At 41.7% G+C, this 26,310-nt stretch overlaps 1 protein-coding gene across 3 annotated transcripts in view; it reads right to left on the bottom strand.

The window, feature by feature from the left end:
• YAF2 (YY1 associated factor 2) overlaps positions 1 to 26,310 on the bottom strand; it is a 1,232,548-nt gene that overhangs the window by 101,066 nt on the left and 1,105,172 nt on the right. The window lies entirely within an intron of this gene.

The raw sequence follows: 26,310 nt of genomic DNA on the forward strand, positions 1-26,310 counted from the left end.
AAAAAAAAAAAAAAAAAAAGAATTATTGTGGGTTGATAACACAAAGTACTGTGGCTGGTACAGTAAGTTCTATGCAAATATTTGCTTTTACCTGCCTTACCTGAGTGCCACTGGGGCTTGAAAAGGCGCATTGCTCTTTTTCTTTCCTCTGATTCATGGAAACCCAAACAGCTTGGTGGAATTGTCAGGTAGCCCATCCTCCGTGGACTCACTGAATACTCCCATGGGACAGCTAGGCCAACTGCCAGGATTCGTTCTGCCTAGGGTGCCCTGTCCCTAGGCAAAAGAACAATTCATGCTGGGCACGGTGGCTCACGCCTGTAATCCGAGCACTTTGGAGGCTGAGGCGGGAGAATCACTTGAGGTCAGGAGTTTGAAACAAGCCTGGCTAATATGGCAAAACCCTGTCTCTACTAAAAGTACAAAAATTATCCTGGCGTGGTGGTGGGCACCTGTAATCCCAGCTACTTGAGAAGCTAAGGTACAAGAATCACTTGAACCCGGGAGGTGGAGATTGCAGTGAGTCGAGATCACACCACTGCACTCCAGCCTGGGCAACAGGGTGAGACTCTATCTCAATAATTAAAAAAAAAAAAATTCGTGCAAAAGAACAATTATCATTATTTATATTTTATTTTAGAGACAAAGTCTCACTTTGCCACCCAAGCTGAAGTCCAGTGGCATGAACATGGCTCACTGCACTCTGACCTCCATCCAGGCTTAGGCGATCGTCCTGCCTCAGCCTCTTGATTAGCTGGGGCTACAGGTTCATGCCACCACATCTGGCTAATTTTTGTATTTTTTGGAGAGCTGGGGTTTCGCCATGTTGCCCAGGCTGGTCTTGAACTCTGGTGCTCAAGCAATCCACCCGCCTTAACCTCCCAAAATGCTGGGGTTACAGGCATAAGCCACCGCACCCAGCCTATTTATATAAATTAAAACAACAAGGAGAGAGGTATAGAATCAGCTGAAGGTTGTAACATATTTCAGTTGTCTCCAGTTCTACTCTGCAACTGTTTTTTATCTAAGTATTTTTTGTGTCTAAATATTTCTCCAAGTATTTATCACTTAGGTCTTCTGGACCTCAATTTTCTCATTCGCAAAAGGAAAGGATTGTACTCAAAAATCTCTCACGATTGTTCTTGGTATGAAATTCTAAAATTCTAGCATTCTATCCACATGATACATAGTGTTTGGGTGCGGTGTGGCCTAGGAGAGATGAAATCTTAGTTTCTATTTGAATCAAGGCCAAAACTCAAATGCCACTGTTGGTGACAGCTGCCTAAACTGTAGATCTCAACAAACCTTATACTCTCTTGTTACTATGAAGGGAAAGCACCAAAATAAATTGTAACCTTTACAGTGATATGTATTTCTATGGCTAAATTGCTATAAAACTCCTGAACTACGTGAAAACAACAGAATGTTACAGGCCTGAAAGTTTCTAAAATTGTCTCAAATCCAAGCATAAATTTTAAGTTTAAATGAGGCATATATTACACACACATACACACACACACACACACACATATTTGTAAAAGTGCTTTGTAGAGTTGATACATTTTGCAAATGTAAGATGTGATCATGTATAAAATCAATCTGGTCTTATTTTAATAGAAGAGCTTTATAATAATAACTTGTGGAGATTGAAATCTCTAGTTATTTAGCAAGCATAGAGAAATTCTTTCTTCTAAACTGACATCAAAGCATTTCTAGTTAATAAGATGTCCAAGTAAGATTTCATGTATATGAAGTCATGCCAGTTGCCAGGAAGAGAAGCAGCTTTACTTTGAGGGTTTTGAGTTTCCACATTTGCTTTTAGCTTCTTTGCCAGAGGCACATACTTCTCGTCCACCCCAACAAATTTCTATGATGTTTTTAATAGCAAGGCATTTTTCCACTGCCTTTTTCAGATTGCAGAATGATTAATTGGTTGGCAAAATTTGTTGATCTATTATTATGACCCCTAGTTTATCATGTAATGATTAATTCTGTAGTATTCTTTAAAATATGGCTTGGGTTCATCTTTGTAGCAATACAGTGATCTATTTACCAATGTATATTTATTTGAAATATGATTTTTTGTACAAAACCATATTATCATGCCTGAAACAATACAACATTAGCACACCTCTTCACATATTCTGCAGCATCTGTTTTGATATGTTTCTTGATCATATATTCACTCTTTCACTAATCACTACAGAAGATCTCTAGATTATTATTAACCAAGGTTTTCATTATCATATATATGCGATCATTTTCCACAATTTGTATTTCAATTCATATAGTAAAATTCACACATCTATGAATTTTGACTAATGCATTCAGTCATGTAACCACCAGCACTGTCAAGATATAAAATTATTCCATCATCCAAAAATATTCTCTCATGCTACTCCTTTGTAGTCAGCCCTTTTCCCCAACTCTAACCAGTGGCAACTACTGATCTGATCTCCACCCGTAGAGTTGCTTTTTCCAGAATGTCATTCAAATGAAATCATACAGCATGTAGCCCTTCCTGTCTAGCTTCTTTCACCTAAAATAATGCATTTGAGATTCCTTAATGGGGTTGCTTGTATCAATATCTTATTCGTTTTTGTTGCAGAATAGTATTCCTTTATATGTATGTACCCCAGTTTGTCGATTCATTCCCCAGTATAAGGACGTCTGGGTTGTTTCCAGTTTTGGTGATTATGAATAAAGCTGCAATAAACATTTGCATGCAGTATTCTGTGTGACTGTAAGTTTTCATTTCTCTTGGGTAAATATTTTGGAGTGGGATTGCTGATCACATGGTATTTTATATTTAAATTTATAAGAAACTTCCAAACTTTTTCTCAAGCTAGCTGTACCATTTTTCACTCCCCCTAGCTATGTATGAGAGTTCTAGTTGTCCCAAATACTCATCAACATTTAATACTGTCAATCTACTATAGCCATTCACTAGCATCTCACTGTGATTTCAATTTGTATTTCCTTTTTGACAAATAATGTTGAACATTTTTCCATCAGCTTATTAGCTGCTCATATATCTTCTTTAGTGAGGCATCTATTTGAAACTTTTGCTCATTTTAAAACAGCAGATTGCTTGTTTTCTTACTATTGAGATTTTTGAAAATTGAGGTAATATGTATATAACATAATATTTAACTTTTTAACGTTTCATAAGCATACAATTCAGTGGCATTAATATACTCACAATGTTTTATAACCATCACCAACGTCTATACTCAATCATCCCCAACCAAAACCTGTACTCATTAAATAATGACCTCCCTCTTCGCCCTAGTATCCCCCAACCCCACCTCCCAGACCCTGGTAACCTCTATTCTACTTTCTGTGTCTATTAATTTTCCAATTCTAAGTACCTCATGTAAGTGGTATCATACAATATTTGTCCTTCTGTGTCTGGCTCATTTCACTAAGCATGTTTTCAAAGTCCACCCATGTTGTGGCATATATCAAAATTGCATTCCACTTTATGGCTGATTAACGTTTTGCTGAATCTATTTAGCAAGTCTTAAGTGCTCCTTTTATGCACTGCTTTCAAGTCCTTTTTCAGATATATATATATACACACACACACGCATATATATCTATACACACACACGTATATACATATATATATATATTTTTTGAGATAGGGTCTCACCCTATCACCTAGGCTGGAGTGCAGTGGTGCCATAACAGCTCACTACAGCCTTGACCTCCTTGGCTCAATCAATTCTCCCACCTTTGCCTCCCAAGTAGCTAGGACTATAGGTGTGTACCACCACGCCTGGCAAAATTTTGATTTTTTGTAGAAACAGGGTCTCACTATGTTGTCCAGGTGGATCTTGAAACTCCTGGCCTCAAATTATCTTCCCAAGTCAGCCTCCCAAAGTGCTGGGATTACAGGCATGAGCCACCATGCCTGACCCAGATATTTAATTTTTAAATATTTTCTCCCAAACTGTTGCTTGTCTTATTATTTTTTTTTTTTTTTTTTTTTTTTTTTTTTTTTTTGAGAGGGAGACTCGCTCTGTCGCTCCGGCTGGAGTGCAGTGGCCGGATCTCAGCTCACTGCAAACTCCGCCTCCCGGGTTTACGATGCCTCAGCCTCCAGAGTAGCTGGGACCACAGGCGCCCGCCTAATTTTTTGTATTTTTTTAGTAGAGACGGGGTTTCACCGTGTTAGCCAGGATGGTCTCGATCTCCTGACCTCTTGATCCGCCCGTCTCGGCCTCCCAAAGTGCTGGGATTACAGGCTTGAGCCACCGCACCTGGCCTTGTCTTATTATTTTCTTTGGAGTTTTTCAAAGAGGCAAAAAATTTTAATTTTTATGAAGTCCAATGTATCCATTTTTTTCCTTTTAAGGACTATGACTTTGATGTCATATTTAAGAACTCCTTGCCTAATCCAATATCAAAAATATTTTCTGTGTTTTCTTCTAAAGTTTTAAAGTTCTACATTTAGGTCCCTGATCCATTTTGAGCCAATTTTTATATAAAATTTAAGGTATGGATTGGGCTTATGTTTTACATGTGGATCAAATTGTTCCAGAACAAATTGTTGGAAACATTAACTTTTCTCCATTGAATTTCCTAGTAAAAAATCAATTGACTATATTTTTGAGGATTTATTGCTAGACTCTCTACTATATTCTATTGATCTATGTGTCTATTCTTTTGCCAAAACCACACTGTCTTGATTACTGTAGATTTACAGTAAATCTTGACATCAGATAGTGTGAGTCCTTCAACTCCCTTCTTTTTCAAAATTGTTTCGACTATTCTATTTCCTTCGCCTTTACAAATAAATTCTAGAATCACCTTGTTGATATCTATAGGAAATCCTTCTGAGGCTGGGATTGAGGTTGGGGTGAATCCATAGATGAACTTGGTGAGAACTGATTTTAGCATTTGTGATTATTTTTGGATGCAACTATCTGATTCAAAATTTCTGCAATAAATCCTTCACTTCTACTAAATAAAACATGATATTGTTTTGTCTTAATGAACCTAATACAGGTATTTGAAATCAATTTCTTTCTGTATCAGTTGAGTTGTATGCAGGTGATTTGTGTTGTAATGAATTATTTTTAGCTACTAAGTTTTAGTGATAGAAAGCTATAGTCATTTTTAATTTATTGATTTAGTTATATTATTATTATTTAAATGATGATGCTCTTTTTTGTTTTGGAACTATTTAGATCTTTACATGAGCTTAAGTTGTTATCTATTTATTTGTTGTGGTAAAATACACATTACAATTTACCGTTTTAACTGTTAAGTGTAAAATTCAGTGGCATTAAGTATATTCACATTGTTGCACAACCATCACCACCATCTATCTCCAGAACTTTTTTCATCTCCCCAGACTGAAACTCTGTACCAGTTAAACAATAACTCCCAATTTTCCTCAGTCCCTGGTAACCACCATTCCACTTTCTATCTCTATGAATTAGACTACTCCAAGTACCTCATATCAGTGGAGTCACACCATATTTATCCGTCTGTGACTGGCTTATTTCAGTTAGCATGTCTTCGAGGTTCATATATATTGTAGCATGTGTCAGAATGTCCTTCCTTTTTAAGGCTGAATAATATTCCATTATATGTACACACTACATTTTGTTTAGCTATTGATCTGTCCATGGATCCATGGACGCTTGGGATTACTTTCACCTTTTGGCTATTGGGAACAATACTGCTATGAACACTGGTGTGTATACACAGCTTTTCAGTTCCTGCTTTCAATTCTTTGCATTCCACAAAGTAGAATTGCTAGATCATATCATAATTCTTTGTTTAATGTGTATATATATATATTTTTTTTTTTGAGACAGAGTCTTGCTCTGTCACCCAGGCTGGAGTGCGGTGGTGCCGTCTTGGCTCACTGCAACCTCTGCCTCCCTGGTTCAAATGATTCTCCTGCTTCAGCCTTGGGAGTATCTGGGACTCCAGGTGGGCACCACCACGCTTGGCTAATTTTTGTATTTTTAGTAGAGATGGGGTTTCACCCTGTTGCCCAGGCTGGTCTCAAACTCCTGGCCTCAAGTGATCTGCCCGCCTCAGCCTCCCAAGGTGCTGGGATTACAGGCATGAGCCACCGCACCTGGCCCTATGTTTCATCCTTTGAGGAACTGCCATACTAATGAGCTAAAGTCTTATTTGATCTACTTGTTTAACATTGCTTTTTATGTTATTGTCAGATTTATGAGTAGTATGTAGAAAAGGAAATGAATTTTAGACGTTAGTGAATGATATTGTAGACAGTGGGGAAAGTCATGAAAAATATAAAGGAGATACTCTTCAAGGAAGGAATTCGAACGTCTTGCACTTATGTCATAGGATCATTGGAATGTCACTCTTCCAGCAGGAAGCCTCTGTGGCAGGTGGTGCCCTTACCTGAGTTTTGCTCAAGCCTGCTGAGCTCATTCCACCCATTTGGCCTGGCAGGCTGAGCTCATCTCATGCTACCAGCCCAGATCCCATGCCTGCCAAAAGCGAGCCAGGCACAGAGCAGGGAGGGTGCACGAGCGAGTGAGCACGGGGTCTGGCTACTGCTCACAGCCAGGCACGCTGGCTGCTGCAGTGGGGCAGGCAGCTCCAGGAAGCAGCACAGGTGCCCACTGGGTGCAAGCCTGCAGCTGGATCTGATACACCACAAGCACCTTCCGCTGTGGGCGCCCGCATCTGGACGAGGGAACACGGTGGCGCCCAAAAGCTTGGAGATGCCAGAAACCACAGAGCTCCAAAGAGGGTGTCACAGCCCTGGCTCGGGGAGCCCCTAGGTCTGGGCTCGCAGAAGGGCTGCAGCTCTTCTCTCCTTGTCGCCCACAATGTGGCCAGTGGGAGGTGAGGGGGCGTGTTACAGCCCTGTTTGTGTTACAGCACTTTCAGTCCCACCATTCAGCAGGCCCGAAGTTCTTGTCCTGTGTCTAGGAAGAATGAGGTACGGGGATAACTGGAGGGTGAGCAAGGCAAAGAGGTGCTTTATTGAATGACAGTACACAGGTCTCAGGAGACCTAAAGTGGGTAGCTCCTTTCCACAGGCAGGTCATCCAATGAGTGCAGCTCTCAGCGGAGAGGAGACCCAGAGTGGGTAGATCCTATCGGCATATGGGTAGATTCTAACAGCCTATCCACAGGCAGGTCGTCTAGACATTTCCCTGAGTTTGGCTGAGTCCAGGGCTTTTAATGGGTTCAGAAGAGAGGAAGTGCATGCTGATTGGTCCATGAGTAGGCCTGGAAAAAGGACCAGAAGTTCTCACTCCCGGCTGTGGACTCCACGCTAAACTGACAGTCTGGCCCCTAGGCTTCAGACTGTCCCTGGCTTGAGGGTGGGGCTTCACTGGGGACCCATCCCTTTCTGCCCAGGAGCCTGTCTGCCTCCTGCCACCATCTAAATGTCACCCATGGCACCCAGGATGTTTGGACCCACACTGAGTCACCCTCAGCCCCCCTTGGCCTCCCTCCCATGCTTGTTGGCACCCCAAGTCTGGAGGGGGCTGTGGTGGCAGGGTACTGGTATGTCAGCTCCTGGGCCTGGCCTCAACTTTGCTCTGAAATCGGAGCAGGCGCCAGGGACAGGGAGAGGCCAGGCAGCGGGAGCAGGCACTTTTGAGCCTGTGGGGGCAGGGGGCTTCCTGGTCCCCGAGAGCACGGGATGCCTGGGTCCGCAGCTGTGGCTGTGAGAGTTTCCAGCTCTCACTGGCTTCACAGAGCATACAGCCCTGACCACACCTCCCCCACTGCAGCCTGTGTCTTTGCAGCGGCTGCTACAGATGAGCCGCTGCTGCCATCACTTACACCACTACTGGAGCTGCAGTATGTTCACAGAACCATTATTTGCTTTCTAAAATTATATTAATGTGAGAGATATAGTCAGCATCTGAGTTTATTTTTTATTTATTTATTTTTTTAGACGGTGTCTCGCTCTGTTGCCCAGGCTGGAGTGCAATGATGCAGTCTCGGCTCACTGCAACCTCTGCCTGCTGGGTTCAAGCAATTCTCCTGCCTCAGCTTCCCAAGTAGCTGGGACTACAGGTGCATGCCACCACGCCCAGCTAATTGTTGTGTTTTTAGTAGAGATGGGGTTTCACCAATATGGTTGGCCAGGCTGGTCTCGAACTCTTGATCTTAGGTGATCCACCCACCTTGGCCTCCCAAAGTGCTGAGATTACAGTCAAGAGCTGCTGCGCCTGGCCAGAATTTTTTAAATTTAATTTTATTAGTATGCAAAAAGAAAAGCTAATATTGCAAATTCCTTAGCCCTAGAAAGGGAAGGTTTTGTACCAGGTTTTAAAAAAAATTAACAATTTCTTTAATAACCATTTTATGGCCTCATTCAGAATTTACCAGAATGCTGTTTTTAAAAGTTTATGAAGGCTGGGCATGGTGGCTTATGCCTGTAATCCCAGCACTTTGCCATCATGTCCAGCTAATTTTTGTATTTTCTGTAGAGACAGGGTTTCACCCTGCCCAGGCTGGCCTCAAACTCCTGGACTCGAGGGATTCTCCTGCCTTGGCCTCCCAGTGTGCTGGGATTACAGGTGTGAGCCACGGTATCCAGCCTATCCTATATTTTAAAGTACCTCTTTGTACTTTCTCCTCAATAATTCCCTCTCCCAGTAGTGGCTGTCCACCCACGTCATCCCTTTTTACTATGCCTTTTGGAGCACTCTCCACAAACAAACAAACAAACACAAACTATTTTCTCAAGAACATTGCATTTCCTTTAGAGTGTTTTACTCTTTGAATTGCCTGCTAGAAAGCTCAGGGCCAATTTTGTGAATAAATTTCACTTTCTTCTTTGTCTTATAATCTTATTCTCCCTTCTTTGCTTTGTCTCTAATACTTAAAAAAAAAAAACAAAACTTTACTGTGTTGTTAACGTATTTGTAAAACCTCCTAAGTACCTTTTAGAACAACACGAGATTATAATGAGTGAATACTCTGGCACTGGCTGCTAATTGTCTATCCAAAATCTTGCAGCCATAAGAAAAAAATGAAATCATGTCCTTTGAAGCAACATGGATGCAGCTAGAGGCCATTATCCTAAGGGAGTTAATGCAGAAACAGAAAAGCAAATACCACATGTTCTCACCTATAAATGGGAGATAAACACTGGATGGTATACATAGACACAAAGATGGAAACAATAGACACGGGGGGCTCCAAAAAAGAGTAGGGATGGAGGGGTGCAAGGGTTAAAAAGCTAACTATCAGATGCTATGTTCACTACTTGGGTGATGAGATCATTAGAAGCCCAAACCTTGGTAGCATGCAATATACCTGTGTAACAAGCCAGCACACGTACACCCTGAATCTAAAGTAAAAATAAATAAATAAAAAAAATAACCCCCAGAGAGCTAGATAGCTAACCATCTCCACTATGTGAGAACACAGTGAAAAGATGCCATCTGCAAACCAGAAAACAGGCCCCCACCAGACACTGAGTATGCAGGTTCCTTGATCCTGGACTTCTGGCCTCCAGAACTGTGACAAATCAATTTCTGTTGATATATATAAACTTGCTTTCTTTCTTTTTCTTTTTACTTTTCTTTTTCTTTTCCTTTTCCTTTTCTTTTCTTTCTTTCTTTCTTTTTTTTTTTTTTTTTTTTTTTTTTTTGAGACAGAGCCTCTCTCTGTCATCCAGGCTGGAGTGCAGTGGCACAAACTCAGCTCACTGCAACCTCTGCCTCCTGAGTTCCAGCAATTCTCTTGCTTCAGCCTCCCCAGTAACTGGTACTACAGGTGCCTGCCACCATACCCAGTTAATTTTTTTGTATTTTTAGTACAGACAGGGTTTCACCATGTTTGCCAGCCTGGTCTCAAACTCCTGGCCTCAAGTGATCCATCCGTCTTGGCCTCCCAAAGTGCTGGGATTACAAGCATGAGCTACCGTGCCCAGTCATCTCTCTTTCTTTACTAATGTAACACTGATTTTGCTCATTTATTTTGATCAATGTGCCTTAAATCAAACATAAAGTTGGGAGTGGTCGTAGTTGAGATGATTTTAGCCAATGAGATATAAACAGAAGTCTACTTCAGAGTTTCCAGAAAAACTATTGTTTTACTATTAAAAGGGGGCAGAGTCAGGCTGGGTGTGGTGGCTCATTCCTGTAATTCCAGCACTTTGGGAGGTTGAGGCAGGTAGATCACTTGAGGTCAGGAGTTCAAGACCAGCCTGGCCAACATGGTGAAACCTATCTCGACTAAAATTACAAAAATTAGCCGAGTGTGATGCTGTGTTCCTGTAGTCCCGTCACTTGGGAGGCTGAGGCAGGAGAATCATTTGAACCCGGGAAGCGGAGGTTGCAGTGAGCTGAGATCACACCACTGCACTCTAGCCTGGGCAACAGCTCTGTCTCAAAAAAAAAAAAAAAAAAAAAAAAAAAGCTGGAGGTGGGGAGGACGGGGAGGGAGGCAGAGTCAAGTAGGCACACGCTTTGCCCTTTTCTCCACCTCTTCTTCCTGTCCATATCGAGAACATGATGCTTGGCTTTACAGAAAGCATCTTGGTACCATAAAATTGAAAGCCACATGCTAAGAATAGTATCACAGGAAGCAAGCAGTATGCTTCCCTGATGATCTTAGGAAACTGCAGTGCCAACCCTGAAATGCTTATTCTTAGACTTTTTATTTCATAAGGTCAGGAAACTCCCTATTTGGTTAATTCACTCTAGGTCATGACTCTATTACATACAACCAGATACAAACCTAACTCTTACATATTCTCTATCTCAATTTTCCCCTGAATGTGCCTCGCCCTGCTCTTGACTTCACTGGCTGCCCTCTTACCACACTTTGTCTACAACCCATTGAGAATACGTTGTTCATCCTCTCACACCCTATGAAACAAACGCCACGGAGAAAGGTCATCAATCTTCTTTTTTTTTTATTTTGTCAATTTTAGACTTTTATTCTGCCTCTCCTATGTAAAATCACTTTCTTCTTCAAGGTTCACACCATTGTTTTCATCCTCCAACACTCAGCAGCATTGTCATTACCCGACCTCTCAGGATATGCTCCTCAATCTTACTCTCTATCCATAATTTCATAATCATTCTAGATAGTTTCAATATTGATATTCAATCTTTTTTTCTTTTTTCTCCTTCCTTCTCCTTCCTTCCTTCTTTCCTTCCTTCTTTCCTTCCTTCCTTCCTTCCTTCCTCCCTTCCTTCCTTCCTTCCTTCCTTTCTTTTGTGTGTGTGTGGTTTTTTGTTTTTGTTTTTATTTTTGTTTGAGATTAAGGTTTTTGCTCTGTTGCCCGGGCTGGAGTGCGGTGGCACGATCTCGGCTCACTGCAACCTCTGCCTCCTGGGTTCGAGCGATTCTCCTGCCTCAGCCTCCTGAGTTGCTGGGATTACAGGCACCTACCACCACACCCGGCTAATTTTTTGTATCTTTAGTAGAGACGGGGTTTCGCCAACATGGTTGGCCAGGCTGGTCTCAAACTCTTGACCTCAGGTGATCCACCTGCCTCAGCCTCCCAAAGTGCTAGGATTACAGGTGTGAGCCACCACACCCGGCTTCTCCCTCCCTCCCTCCTTCCTTCCTTCTTTCCTTCCTTCCTTCCTTCCTTCCTTCCTTCCTTCCTTCCTTCCTTCCTTCATTCCTTCCTTGTTTGAGACAGGGTCTGTCTCTGTCGCTCTGGCTGGAGTGCAGTGGCATGATCTGGCTCACTACAGCCTTGACCTCCCGCAAGCTCAATCAGTCTTCCTGCCTCAGCCCCATGAGTAGCTGGAACTACAGGCACAAGCCACCACACCCAGCTAATTTTTAAATTTTTTGTAGAGATGGGTTTTTGCCAGGTTGCCCAGGCTGGTCTTGAACTCTGGACTCAAGCAACCCTCCTGCCCAGGCCTCCCAAAGTGTTGGGATTACAGGTGTGAGCCATCACGCCCGGCCTGATATTCAGTCTTGATCTTGAAGTTTCTTGACTTCCTTCAATCATTCCAACAGCCCGTTCTCAAAGCCACATTCTGGGCTGTGCCATCTCCTTGAGCTCCAATCTGTGATGTTTTTAAAATAAAGATATATCTTAGAAATTCAGTATAAAGTTAATTTTTTAAAGATTTTTTAAAATCAGCAAATATGTATTTACAATGTTTGCAGTTATGATAGGTGTGGACAAATCTTACCACTTTATTTATTTTGAGATGGAGTTATGATCTGTCACCCAGGCTGGAGTACAATAGCGCGATCTTGGCTCACTGCAACCTCCACCTCCTGGGTTCAGGGGATTCTCCTGCCTCAGTCTTCTGAGTAGCTGGGATTACAGGCGTGTGCCACCATGCCTGCTAATTTTTGTATTATTAGTAGAGATGGGGTTTTGCCATTAGTAGAGATGAGGCCACGCTGGTCTCAAACTCCTGGCCTCAAGTGATCTGCCTGCCTTGGCCTCCTGAAGTGCTGAGGTTACAGGCGTGAGCCACTGCGCCCAGGCTTACCACTTTATTTTGCATTTACTATGTGTGTTTTTCTTTTATTGTTTTTCTCCCTATTTCGCTTTTTGTTAGAGTAGTTAAATCTATTAATTTGATTTTTATTTTAACTGTTTAGGGGTTATAGATTCTATTTCTGTTTTAGTAGTAACCAATAAGGTTTTTCTTCACAGTTTTATTGAGGTATAATTATATGTTGTATGATTTACTCATTGTAAGTGGATTATTCTTTGATGATTGTTACTACGTTTATACAGTTGCACAACCATCACTACAATTCACTTTTAGAACTCTTCCATTGTCCTCTGAAGTTTCTTTGTGTTCATGTTCAATCTGCCCTCTGCTCAATCTTAAGCACACACTGATTTTCTTTCCATTTCTACAGTTTTGATTTTTCTAGTAATTTCACATAAGTGCAGTCATACGACGTATACTCATTTGTATCTAGCTTCTCTCATTTAGCATAATAATTTTTTTTTTTTTTTTTTTTTGAGACAGAGTTTCGCTCTTGTTGCCCAGGCTGGAGTGCAATGGTGCAATCTCAGCTTACTGCAACCTCTGCCTCCCCGGTTCAAGCAATTCTCCTGCTTCTGCCTCTAAAGTAGCTGGGATTACAGGCACATGCCACCGCGTCTGGCTAATTTTTTGCATTTTTAGTAGAGACGGGGTTTCACCATTTTGATCAGGCTGGTCTCGAACTCCTGACCCCAGTTGGCCCACCTGCCTTGGCCTCCCAAAGTGCTGAGATTACAGGCATGAGCCACACGTCTGGCCTTAGCATAGTCATTTGAGGCTCATCCATGTCATTGGCTATATCAGTCATTCACTCCTGTTTATTGCTGAATAGGATTCAGTATGGATATACCATTCTTGTTTATTCATCAACTGATGGATATTTGGATTTTTTCCCAATTCTTGGCTATTATGAATAATGTTGCTATGAATGTCGCTATAGTTTGGATATTTGTCCCCCCCAAACCTCATACTGAAATTTTATCCTCAGTGTTAGAGATGGGGTCTAATGTACAGTGTTTTGGTCACAGGGAAGGATCCCTCATGAATGTCTTGGTGTCATCCTTGTGGTAATGAGTGAGTTCTCATTGTATTAGTTCCAGCAAGAACCGGTTGTTAAAATGAACCTGGCACCGCACCCCACTCCCTCCTCACCCTGCCCTCTCTCTTCCTTCTCTCTCTATGTGATCTCTACAGTGCCAGCTCCCCTTCACCTTCTGCCATGAGTGGAAGTGGCCTGAGGCTTTTGCTGGATGCCCAGTCTTCTAGCCAGCAGAACTGTGAACCAAATAAACTCTTTTTCTTTACCCAGCCTCAGGTTCCTTTATAACAACACTAAATGGTGGCTTGGTGTTTGATAGGCCTGAGGAATTGAAAGATGAGAACCTATAGCAACTGGCTGAGGAGGCAGGGCAGAGATGCAAGAGAGATGCTTCTGCTTGGAGAAGTAACTACATTCCCCTCTGACAGAAGCCAAAGGTGCATGACTATCAGGGATGAGGTGTGGAGCCCTTGGGAGAATTATCAGCCGAGGGTCACTTAAAAAGTGCTCTGGTGGCCGGGCACGGTGGCTCACACCTGTAATTCCAGCACTTTGGGAGGCCAAGGTGGGCAGATCACTTGAGGTCAGGAGTTCGCAACCAACATGGTGAAACCTTGTCTCTACTAAAAATACAAAAATTAGCTGAGCATGGTGGTGAACAGCTACTCAGGAGGCTGAGGCAGGAGGATAGATTGAACTCGGGAGGCGGAGGTTGCAGTGAGCCGAGATCGCACCACTGCACTCCAGCCTGGGTGACAGAACAAGACTCCGCCAAATAAAACAAAAAAAACAAACAAAAGAAAAAGTGTTCTGGCCTGGGAGGGCTTCTGTCAAAGGTAAAGGAGGTTCTCCCCCAGCCCCAAGAGATGGTCTGTGTGAGTGGACTGAGAATTTACAGAAGCAGCAATGGCCACTGAGGAAAACGATTTCATCATAGCACAGGCAGTTGAGTAAACATAAACCTAAGAACCTAAAAACACACCTGCAAGAGAATCTGCTTTAAATACTTGCAAGCCTAGAGAGCATACTGTCATCCTAGAGTGGTATCAGTCACATAAGAACTCTCCGCACCCCCTCTCCTTTCATCTCTCCTTATGCCTCAACTCTCAAGGGGCCAGAAGCTATGAGTATCAAGCTGAGGGAGAAGAAACAAAGAGAGAAAAGAAACTCATCACATCTCCTCTTCCAGGTGTAGGGGAGGCTGGCCTGAAGTTGATTCTAACGGTAAGAGTGAAGATTTCATTCTAAATCAACTTTAGATTATAATTCTTACCAAAAAACTGGAGATGCTAATTTCCATATTTGGACTGTGTTTTGCAACTTAAAGTGAGCATAAAACTGTCTATTCTCTAAGGGATACCTAAAAAGTCCTGGGGGCCTCTTGGAGCTCTCAAGGGGGCAGCAAAACTACTGTCCTCATTTAATAAATGTTAAAGGGATAGTGGTAAACCACATAAAGCTAGTTCATCAATTACAACCCTTGGGTTGAGCATGTTAAATAATATGGTTACAATTTCCGTATCTGTTGTTATTTCTAGAGATTTAAAAATGGAGGATGTTACTGCTCATGAGATGTGTTTTTAAAAAAACGAAGGAGATGCTGGAGGATTTAAATAACCTTTTTACCTCTGAAATCTTATTTTACTCTGATTTCTGAAAATGCCTTCCTAATTTTCCAGGATTCTTACCCTTTCCCCATTTTTACTTCTTATCTGCCAGCCTAATAAATCTGTTTTTCCTCAACTTGGACTCAACTTCTTTCTTTTCTATCCAAGATGCTCTAGTGCATTTTGACTTACTATCCCATTTCCAGAATTCACTGTATCTCATCCTTGCATTAATTCTGCAATCTGCCTTTTCTAGTCTACATGCGGGCTGCTGTACAACACTAAAAGAAAAAAAAATTATTTAATCCCACACCTGGCAAATTCCTAGTCTCCAAACTCAGCTGTACTCCTAGTAATTATTTGCAGACATTTATATATATTATTGAATCTGTTCCCTCCTCCATTCACTTTCATAGCTATTGTAATTTTTTCCCACTCATTTCAAGCTCTGAGCCCTGAATGAATTTGTACTTCATAGAAAGCACTGAAGTGGCTGGGCACAGTGGCTCATGCCTATAATCCCAGCACTTTGAGAGTCTGACACAGGCAGATCGCTTGAGGCCAGAAGTTCAAGACCAGCCTGAGCAACATGAAAAAACCCTGTCTCTACAAAAAAAAATCCAAAAACCTAGCCTGGCATAGTAGTGTGTGCCTGTAGTCCAAGCTATTTGGGAGGCTTAGGTGGGAGAATCTTGAGCCTGGGAGGCTGAGGCTGTAGTGACTCATGATTGCGCCACTGCACTCCCACCTGGGCAACAGAGCAAGACCCTGTCAAAAAAAAAGAAAGAAAGAGAGAAAGAGAGGAAGGAAGGAAGGGAGGGAGGGAGGGAGGGAGGGAAGCAGTTTTTGTCACCAAGTTCTCTCCTTCTCAGTTCTATCTACAAATGTATTAATATCTCCATCTCCTTCCCTATTCCCTCTTGCCTCGGGTAGAGATTATTTCCGCCTGGATGAATCTATTCTGTTCACTTGTGTTCTGAGTCAGTCTGCAGGCACTACTAGTGGTTCTTATTAAAATGCAGATTTTGATTCAGTAGGTCTAGGGTGGGGCCTGAGATTGTGCATTTCCAACACATGATGCTGATGCTAGTGGTTCATAGACCACATTTAGAGTAGAAAGGCTGTTATTTGACATTCCCTTATCTCCTTTTGCTCTACCAATTATCCTTTCTCCTTGCTTTATTTTCAAATCCTTTAATGGCTTTTCAGGATATAAAATGTTTGAATTTGTCTTATCTTAAAAAGTCTTTCTCCAAAATAGGAACACTTTTACACTGTTGATGGGAGTGTAAATTACTTCAACCATTGTGGAAGACAGTGTGGCGATTCCTCAAGGATCTAGAACCAGAAATACCATTTGACCCAGCCCTCCCATTACTGGGTATATACCCAAAGGATTATGAATCATTCTACTATAAAGACACATGCACATGTGTGTTTATTGCAGCACTATTCACAATAGCAAAGACTTTGAACCAACCCAAATGCCCATCAATGATAGACTGGATAAAGAAAATGTGGCACATATACACCACAGAACACTATGCAGCCATAAACAAAGAATGAGTTAATGTCCTTTGCAGGGACATGGATGAAGCTGGAAAGCATCATTCTCAGCAAACTAATACAGGAACAGAAAACCAAACACCACATGTTCTTACTCGTAAGTAGGAGTTGAACAATGAGAACACACGGACACAGGGAAGGGAATGTCACACACTGGGGCCTGTCAGGGGGTGCGGGGCAAGGGGAGGGAGAGCATTAGGACAAATACCTAATGCATGAGGGGCTTAAAACCTAGGTGATGGGATGATGGGTGCAGCAAACCACCATGACACATGTATACCTATGTAACAAACCTCCACATTCTGCACATACATCTCACAACTTAAAGTATAATTAAAAAAAAAAAAAAAGCCTTTCTCCAAAACATTTTCTAAAGTCATCACCCAGTCTCATACCTTACCATTTGGATTCAGTTCCCGCCTCCATTCACTTTCATAGCTGCATTTTCAATTTATCCATTGCTGCATTACAAATTACCCTGAAGCGGCCGGGCGCGGTGGCTCAAGCCTGTAATCCCAGCACTTTGGGAGGCCGAGACGGGTGGATCACGAGGTCAGGAGATCGAGACCATCCTGGCTAACACGGTGAAACCCCGTCTCTACTAAAAAAATACAAAAAGATAGCCGGGCGAGGTGGTGGGCGCCTGTAGTCCCAGCTACTCGGGAGGCTGAGGCAGGAGAATGGCGTGAACCCGGGAGGCGGAGCTTGCAGTGAGCTGAGATCCGGCCACTGCACTCCAGCCTGGGCAACAGAGCGAGACTCCGTCTCAAAAAAAAAACAACAAAAAACAAAAAACAAAAAACAAAAAAACAAATTACCCTGAAGCTTAGCTGAAAATAAGTTTCTGTACATCAAGAATCTGGTGTCAGCTGGGTGCGGGCTCACACCTGTAATCCCAGCACTCTGGGAGGCCAAGGCAGGGGGATCACTTGAGGTCAAAAGGTTGAGACTATTATGGCCAACACAGCGAACCATGTTTCTACCAAAAATACAAAAATCAGCCGGATGAGATGGTGCATGCCTGTAATCCCAGCTACTCCAAAGCCTGAGGTGTGAAAATCATTTGAACCCAGGGGATGGAGGAGGTGGCAGTGAGCCAAGATTGCGCCACTGTACTCCAGCCTGGGCGACGGAATGAGACTGTCTCAAAAAAATAAATAAAATAGAAAATAAATAAATAAAACATGTCTAAAAAGATGGAAGCTGAAAAAAAAAAAAAAGATTCTGGGTGTGCCTTAGCTAGGTACTCCACCTTGGAGTCTCTTACAAGACTGCAATCAGGATGTCAGCTGGGGGTATAGTCATTTCAAATTTGTCTGAGGGAGGAACCATTTCTGAACTCATTCATCTGGTTGTTGGCAGAACTCAATTCCTTGCAGGTTGTTGAACTGAGGGCCTTAGTTCCTTACTGGCTATTAACTGGAATTTTCCATCACTTCTTTGCCATGTGGGTCTCTCTAGGGCAGCTCGCAATGTGGCAGCTGGCTTCCATCTGAGTGAGCAGAGACTGTATGAAAGGGCAAGCAAGATGGAATCTAGTCTTCTGTAACCCTCGGAAGTGACATCCTATCACTTTGCTGTAGTCTATTCGTCTATTCTTTTTTTTTTTTTTTTTTTTTTTTTGAGACGGAGTCTCACTCTGTCACCCAGGCTGGAGTGCAGTGACTCGATCTCGGCTCACTGCACCCTCTGCCTCCCGGGTTCACACCATTCTCCTGCCTCAGCCTCCTGAGTAGCTGAGACTACAGGTGCCCGCCACCATACACAGCTAATTTTTGTGTTTTTAGTAGAGACGGGGTTTCACTGTGTTAGTCAGGATGGTCTCGATCTCCTGATCTCGTGATCCGCCCGCCTCAGCCTCCCAAAGTGCTGGGATTACAGGTGTAAGCCACCGGGCCCGGCCTGTAGTCTATTCTTTAGAAGCAAGTCACTAAGTCCAGCCCACACTCAACGGGAGGATATTGCACAAAGGCATGAAAACCAGGTGGCAGGGATCACTGGGAGCCATCCTAAAGGCTGTCTACCATGCCTTCAAGGCCAGGCCTCTCGAAAAAAATCTATGCTTGCTCTCTCCATTCTGTCAACTTTCTTCACTTTTCTTTTTTCTTTAACCCAGAGATTCAACTTTCCCTAAATAAACACTCCCCACTTTTCAAACCTTTAGATTTGGTTTTCCCCTTTCAACAATTACTACAGATGCTCTTATTGTCGGATCCAAAAATCACTTGTCACTACTCACCTTATTCGACCCTTTACTTAGCTTTCATAACAGCACTCTCTCCTGATTTTATTCCTATTCCTCAGATCAAATCCTTTTCCATACTCTTTCCTAGCTCCTCTTAATCTACCCATATTTTAAAAGTAGATGGTTTTTAAGTTCCTATAGTTCTTATTCTTCTTGATCTTTATACAGTATTCTCATCTTCACCTACAGCTTCCATTATCACAAATACATTAGAATGACAAATAATTTTCACTTTTGAGATGTTTGTGGGACAGCCAAAAGTTAGAAACATATTTCTGACTTCTGGCTATCCCACAAACGTCTCAAAAGTGAACTCCTCCTTTCTCTCTAATATATTTGTCTTCTTGCTTTTTGTTTCCTGGTTAACAACAACGACCTACCCAACTGCTCGTGTGGGAAATCAAGATTCATCTCAGAATCTTGACTTTCTGTTACCATCCACATCCAGTGAGGCCCTAGGTCTGGTCACTTTCATTCCTTTTGTATTCTAGTCATTCTTCTGCCTGTTCTATCATTTTTTACTCCCTCAGTTATGTCTCCTCCACATTATAAATCCCAGGAGGATGGGGAATGTACCTTGTTAACTTCCATAGCCCTGGCACTGACCCAGGTGATAGGGTTCTTTCTAAATATTTCTTGTCTGGCTGCTCAAAACTAAAATTTAGTGCTATGCTAGTGCTTAGATGTCCTTAATAATTTCTAATTATTTATCCAAACTCCTTAGTAGCCTGTAAAAGATATTCCATTTATTTGAATATGTAGATGTGCTTGTCCATATAACAGATAGGCCCAGAAGCCTAAATTTTGTAAGGTCTTCAATCTGCTTTTACATTTTCTCTGTTACTTCCTTCATTGTCCAGTTGTCCACTGCCACTTTTTTTTTTTTTTTTTTTGAGACGGAGTCTCACTCTGTCACTCAAGCTAGAGTGCAGTGGTGCAATCTCGGCTCACTGCAACCTCCACCTCCCGGGTCCAAGCGATTCTCCTGCCTCAGCCTCCTGAGTAGCTGGGATTGCAGATGTGCACCGCCACACCTGGCTAATTTTTGTATTTTTAGTAGAGATGGGGTTTCACCATGTTAGGCTGGTCTTGAATTCTTGACTCAAGTAGTCCACCCACTTCAGCCTCCCAAAGTGCTGGGATTACAGGCATGAGCCACTATGCCTGGCCATCCACTGCCACTTCTTATGCTACCATCGTGCTTGCTACCACCTGCCTTGTCCTCCTTTCAAATCTGTTACTTCCATGTTGCTTCTACAGGCAGGGAAAACAGGGACTGACTGGAAATCCAAAGGGCTGTCTTTTCGGCCAAGTTCATGAGCATTAGTGCAGAAATATTACTTCTCATTTATCACAGTGACCCCCCTTATTTCCTACTTCTTGGTCATATTATAGAGAAGAGAAGTTGTTGGACCAATGTCTTTTAGACAAGTGAAGTATAATCACATACAGCAATAAAAAATTATTTATGTCAGCTAAGGCTATAGTTTCTATGTGGGAGAACTAGACTATATATAAATCAATAACCCAATACTTAAATCTGAATAAGTTATGAATGACTCTCTCATTCATTCCATTTCTCAGTTTATCCCCAGTCCTTTTTTATCCTACTTTCCTATCACTGCAATCTCAAGAATAAAATGGTGGGCGCAGGTCAATGTATATAACCGTTAAAGAGAAGACTAGACAAAGTGTAATGCAGCTGGGTGTGGTGGTACATGCCTATAGTCCCAGCTACTAGGGAGGCTGAAGTGTGAGGATCACTTGAGCCTGGGGGGTCGAGGCTGCAGTAAGCTATGATTGTATCTCAAAAAATAAATAAAAAAGATTAAGTATAATGCCTTTACTTTCCTATATAATAATATTTAGTGGCAAGATCATGTGAAATCAGTGGGCTTGGTATGTACTTGTCCCTCCTACCCCTGATATTAAGTTTACTGAAGTAGGAATATATTTAAGTAGATATATCACTTATACTTTTTAAAAGGTCTATCACAAGCTACTTGACCCCTTCCTGAAATGAAAGCAAAAACTAAATCCAACGGACAACCCTATCTGCAAGTGAGCTGATGAGCTCTGCTAACATAGGGCAAATAGTTTTTGGAAACATTTTAAGTGACAATATTCTCAGGAGCTGTCCATTGGCCTAGGTAGATGTGAAGATACAGACACAGGAGAAAAGCAAATAACCAATTAGAATTGGCTGTGAGAGCCTAGTGTGGAAGAATGCAACACAAGTACTTTCCATCGGAACTGAGGCTTGTTTATTCTGCTTATCTGAAGGCAGAACCAATAATCCCAATGATCCCAGAATGATGATAACTGTTTTTCCACATTTAAAAACAGCCAATTAAGGCTGGCGCAGTGGCTCGCGCCTGTAATCCCAGCACTTTGGGAGGCCGAGGCAGGCGGATCATGTGAGGTCAGGAGTTCGAGACCAGCCTGACCAACATGGAGAAACCCTGTCTCTACTAAAAATAGAAAATTAGCCGGGGGTGGTGGTGCATGCCTGTAATCCTAGCTACTCAGGAGGCTGAGGCAGGAGAATCATTTGAACCTGGGAGGTGGAGGTTGCTGTGAGCCGAGATTGCACCATTGCACTCCAGCCTGGGCAATGAGCAAAACTCCGTCTCAAAAAAAAAAAAAAAAAAAGAAGCCAATTAGCAGAACCTTTGCAAATGGGCCAATTCCTGCTCTTAGTATCAGGATACAAATAAAGCTTTGCTGATTTAATGCGGTTTGTCACGTACCTTGAATTGTTTCATATTAGCAGAGACAGATTTACATCCATTCTTATGCTTTCTGGCTCAGTGCCTTTTGCAACCACCTGAATGCACTTAAGAGACAGAAGGGTGATGTTCATATTTTGAGAACAAAACCAAGTGACGTGACCTTAGCTTCTGTCAAATGCCATGTCTGCAACCTTTAAAATTAGTGGAGGAACATCTATAAGGCTTTATGTAGCAAAACTGGGCCTGCTACATAGCACATCTTTGTTGGATTTCATAGAGACCTCTATTCGGCTCTCCCTTGATTTACTTCTTTTAGCTCAAGCTGATCTAAATCTTAATTATCTTTAAGGACTCTGCCTTTTCTATTTATCTCCACTAGTTTTTACTGTGTCGTTGTGCAACTTGGCTTCTGTCCTTGCCCAATCTCTGATTCTGCTTTTGCTTTATTTTACTAGGTCTCATTGACCTGCTTGTACCCTCCTCTGAATCTGGTTTCAACATTTGTCCTGCTTTTGTTTTGGCTCTTCCCTAACAGTCTGCAGAGACTTTGATTCATCATGTAGCACAAGACAAGGGGAGCCACGTTAGAACACTGTCAGCTGGTTTATCAGCCCCTCTGACCTCCCATCTTCTAAAAATGATTTTATTTGTAGGCTTGTTAGTTGAAGCTGGCTGACAACCTTGTATTATGACCTTCAAGTAAGAATCTTGCTATGGGATTGGATAGAAAGTAATGTTTCTTCACTCAGTTCCCATCCTTCACATTTTTTACCATGAACGCTGAATATCCATGGAAGATAGTGTTTAATTTACTAAACGAATGCAAGCTGAAGCAGCCTTTTTGAAATAATTTGAAGTTGTTATTTCACAAAAACAAATGTGGAATGATAGACCCATTAATTAAAAGACAGAAATTCAGGAGAAAAAAGTCTCAATATTTTTTCTTCAAGTAATTAATGACACCATATGTGAAGCTAAGTCATTTCTAAAATTTGCAGATTTGGTCTCAGCTAAGAGCTAAAACTGTTCATAGCAGCACTAAGGAGACCTGTACCCTTACAGGGAAATTATAAAATTTCATATATTTTAACTCTTTCATTACTGCCAACATTCAGCACAGTTTTTTTTCCGGTGTTAATTTCAATGTGTTTGTTGTGGCATTATTAAAGCAGTCACAACAGAGCCTAGCACATAGTACATGCTTTTGCAATTTTTTTTTTGAGGTGGAGTCTCACTCTGTTACCCAGGCTGGAGTACAATGGGGCAATCTCAGCTCACTGCGAACTCCGCTTCCCAGATTCAAGTGATTCTCATACCTCAGCCTCCTGAGTAGCTGGGATTACAGGCATCTGCCAGCATGCCTGACTAATTTTTGTATGTTTAGTAGAGATGAGGTTTCACCATGTTGGCCAGGCTGGTCTTGAACACCTGACCTCAAGTGATCTGCCGCCTCAGCCTCCCAAAGAGCTGGGATTATAGGCGTGAATCACTGCACCCAGCCTGCAATTTTTTTTGAGACTAGGTCTCGCTTTGTTGCCCAGGCTGGAGTGCAATGGCACTGTCATGACTCACTGCATCCTCAACCTCCCAGGCTCAAGTGATCCTCCTACCTCAACCTCCTGAGTAGCTGGAACTACAGGTGCACACCACCACATTTGGCTAATTTTTTAAATTTTTTGTAGAGACGGGATCTCACTATGTTGCCCAGGCTGGTCTCAAACTCCTGGGCTCAAGTTATCCTCCTACCTTGGCCTCCCTCAATGCTGGGATTGCAGACATGAACCACAGCACCCGGCTGATCTTTGCTATTATATGTTAAAATTTTAAAAATGGATTAGCATCAAGATGGTGCTGAATGGTATTTGGCCAGGAATGTCTGAATTAGTCTTGGGCCTGTCACTCCTTTCTGTGACAGTGTTGAGGAAGCTATTGCACAATGGGGCAAAACAAGACAAAGTCATATTTCATTGCTAGTTGTATCTTTGGCTCCAAACCCTAATGCAAAACTCCAGAGAGCTGGTCCAGAAGAAGTGTAGAATTCCACTTCCTTAGGTTGGAGGCTACAAACGCCAACACCCAAAGCAAGTCAAATGGCACATCTAGTCTCTCCTTCCTGCCTCATCACCTCATTCACCCTCAAGTTTTGAAATTTGCCTTTCCAGTGGTATGAAAAGAACATCTGCCAGATCTAGAGAACAAGGGACAAATATGAGCAAAAAGTTGTTCATTGAACATAAAGGTATCCCAGACCTTCCTGTGTCAGGGCAAGACACTAGGTTTGTGAGGGGGAAAAAAAAAAGAGAGAGAGAGAACAGAGAAAAGGGAAGTGGTTTAGACTTCTACCAAGTCCTAAGTGTTCCTTCCATATCCACATGGGTACAGAATTGAAAAGAAGGGAAAGAGCCAAATTCAGTTTTGAAAATATAGCACTAGCTCTTATTGCCATACCAGTCTTCTTAGGGCATTTGATAAATGGCCATGCACCAAGCTGCTAGCTGCAGATCATGCAATGTTCATTAACCAAACCAAATCAAACCATAGAAAACTGCTCCTTGCAGATTGAGTCAAAGGACAAAGGAATAGAACAAAGAGTACTACCTTTGCCCATGGGCAACAACTGTCTTCCAAGATTGTGAAGCTGATTGACAATAATGTAATGTACATGGCACATAGTAGGCTCTCAAATTGGTTATTTTTCTTTGTTTTGCTATTATTATGAAAGAAAAATCTGTATGCTAGACACAGAAATGTACAAAATTGAATGAAAAGTGAAATTTATATAGTGCTTGATATAATAATTTTATCTCCCAGAACTGTAGCAAAAAGTGATTGACTACTTAGAACTTAAAATTTTAAGAGTGATTTTAAACTGTTTTCTCTGAAATTGGTGGCTAGGGGTGGTCAAATACAGTACTTGGGTATAGATTTAAGAAACTTAAAACGAATACAGAGTTTGACAGCTATGTTCCATGTAGAATTAAGTCATATTTAGAATTTGACTGGGATGTTAGCCAAAGAAATTTGCTATAGTTTCATGAGATAAAATTATAGCATGAATCATCATATCTCTAGCCTCTTCAAGTAAAGATTTTTTTCCAAAGGATATTTTAAAGACAAACACAGTTCATAATTTGATGTATATGTGTTTCTGCAATTTGAGTCTTTGATTTCAAGCGGTATGGTAGAGAGAACATACCTTATCTAAAGCACATTTTTGGGTTTATCAGATGAGAACTAAGTGAAGGCATGCAAATACATATATATATATTTTCTATTTAAAAGGAGACAGGCCAGACATGGTGGCTCATGCCTGTAATTGCAGCACTTTAGGAGGCCAAGGCTGGAGGATTGCTTGAAGCCAAGGGTTCAAGACCAGCTGTGGCAACCTAGCCAGACTCCCATCTCTATATTAAAAAAAAAAAAAAAATCAGTTGGGCATGGTGGCGCATGCCTGTAGTCCGAGCTATTTGGGAGGCTGAGGCAAAAGCATCACTTGAGCCCAGGAGTTCGAGGCTGCAGTGAGCTATGATTGCACTCCAGCCTGAGTAACAAAGCAAGACTCTGACTCAAAATGAATGAATGAATGAATAAATAAATAAATAAATAAATAAAATGAAATATAAGGAGGCAAAGGTAATGGCTTGACATTTTTCCAGGCTAAGCTATCATTTAGACAATATAGAACATAAAAATACAAATAGTTTGACCAAAACTCAAATACAGGTAGTTTGGCCAAACTATCTGCATTTTTATGTTCTATATAAATATGGTTATGAAAGAAAATATAGATAGATATCTTTATGAGCAAAGATTTTTAAAATGAATTATCATGTTTTTGACAGTATAAGACAAGTACAGAATGTTGGGAAAACTTATTCTGAGATCATCATCTAATACTGCAGGCATAAGACATTTAAGTCCAACTTTAGAAGTCCTGATGTTTGTGTTGAAGATGAAAATACAGGTTTTAAAAGATTAGTCCAGTAAGATTGTATCAGGGTTACTAGATATTTTTTCATTTATTCTGGAATTTTTGGTTGGCTAAACTTTCACAGTAAATCAATTTAATCTTTTTTTTTTTTTTTTTTTTTTTTGAGACAGAGTCTCGCTCTGTCGCCCAGGCTGGAGTGCAGTGGCGCGATCTCGGCTCACTGCAAGCTCCGCCTCCCGGGTTCACGCCATTCTCCTGCCTCAGCCTCCCGAGTAGCTGGGACTACAGGCGCCCGCCACCACGCCCGGCTAATTTTTTGTATTTTTAGTAGAAACGGGGTTTCACCGTGTTAGCCAGGATGGTCTCGATCTTCTGACCTCGTGATCCGCCCGTCTCGGCCTCCCAAAGTGTTGGGATTACAGGCGTGAGCCACCGCGCCCTGCCAATTTAATCTTTAATCTTTAAAGTTATCATCACCCCTGAGTAACAGCATCTGGCATTGTAGTGAAGTTAATTGTGATTCCCTTAATTAAAAAAAAAAATAGAAAAAGAGACTAGTAAGATAAATCTAATTCATACAGTTTAAATAAGGTGAGTTATTTAGACTGATTCTGCATAAACTTAAGCGTCATCTGATTTTGCAGCCATAAAACATGTAGATGACTTAACGTCTTTGTGACTTTGTTTCCTCATTTGTAAAATGGACATACCTCATTCAATTCTTGTAAAGATTAAAGT

The sequence above is a fragment of the Macaca thibetana genome, chromosome 11 (assembly GCF_024542745.1).
Source record: "Macaca thibetana thibetana isolate TM-01 chromosome 11, ASM2454274v1, whole genome shotgun sequence".
Classification (NCBI taxonomy): Eukaryota; Metazoa; Chordata; class Mammalia; order Primates; family Cercopithecidae; genus Macaca; species Macaca thibetana.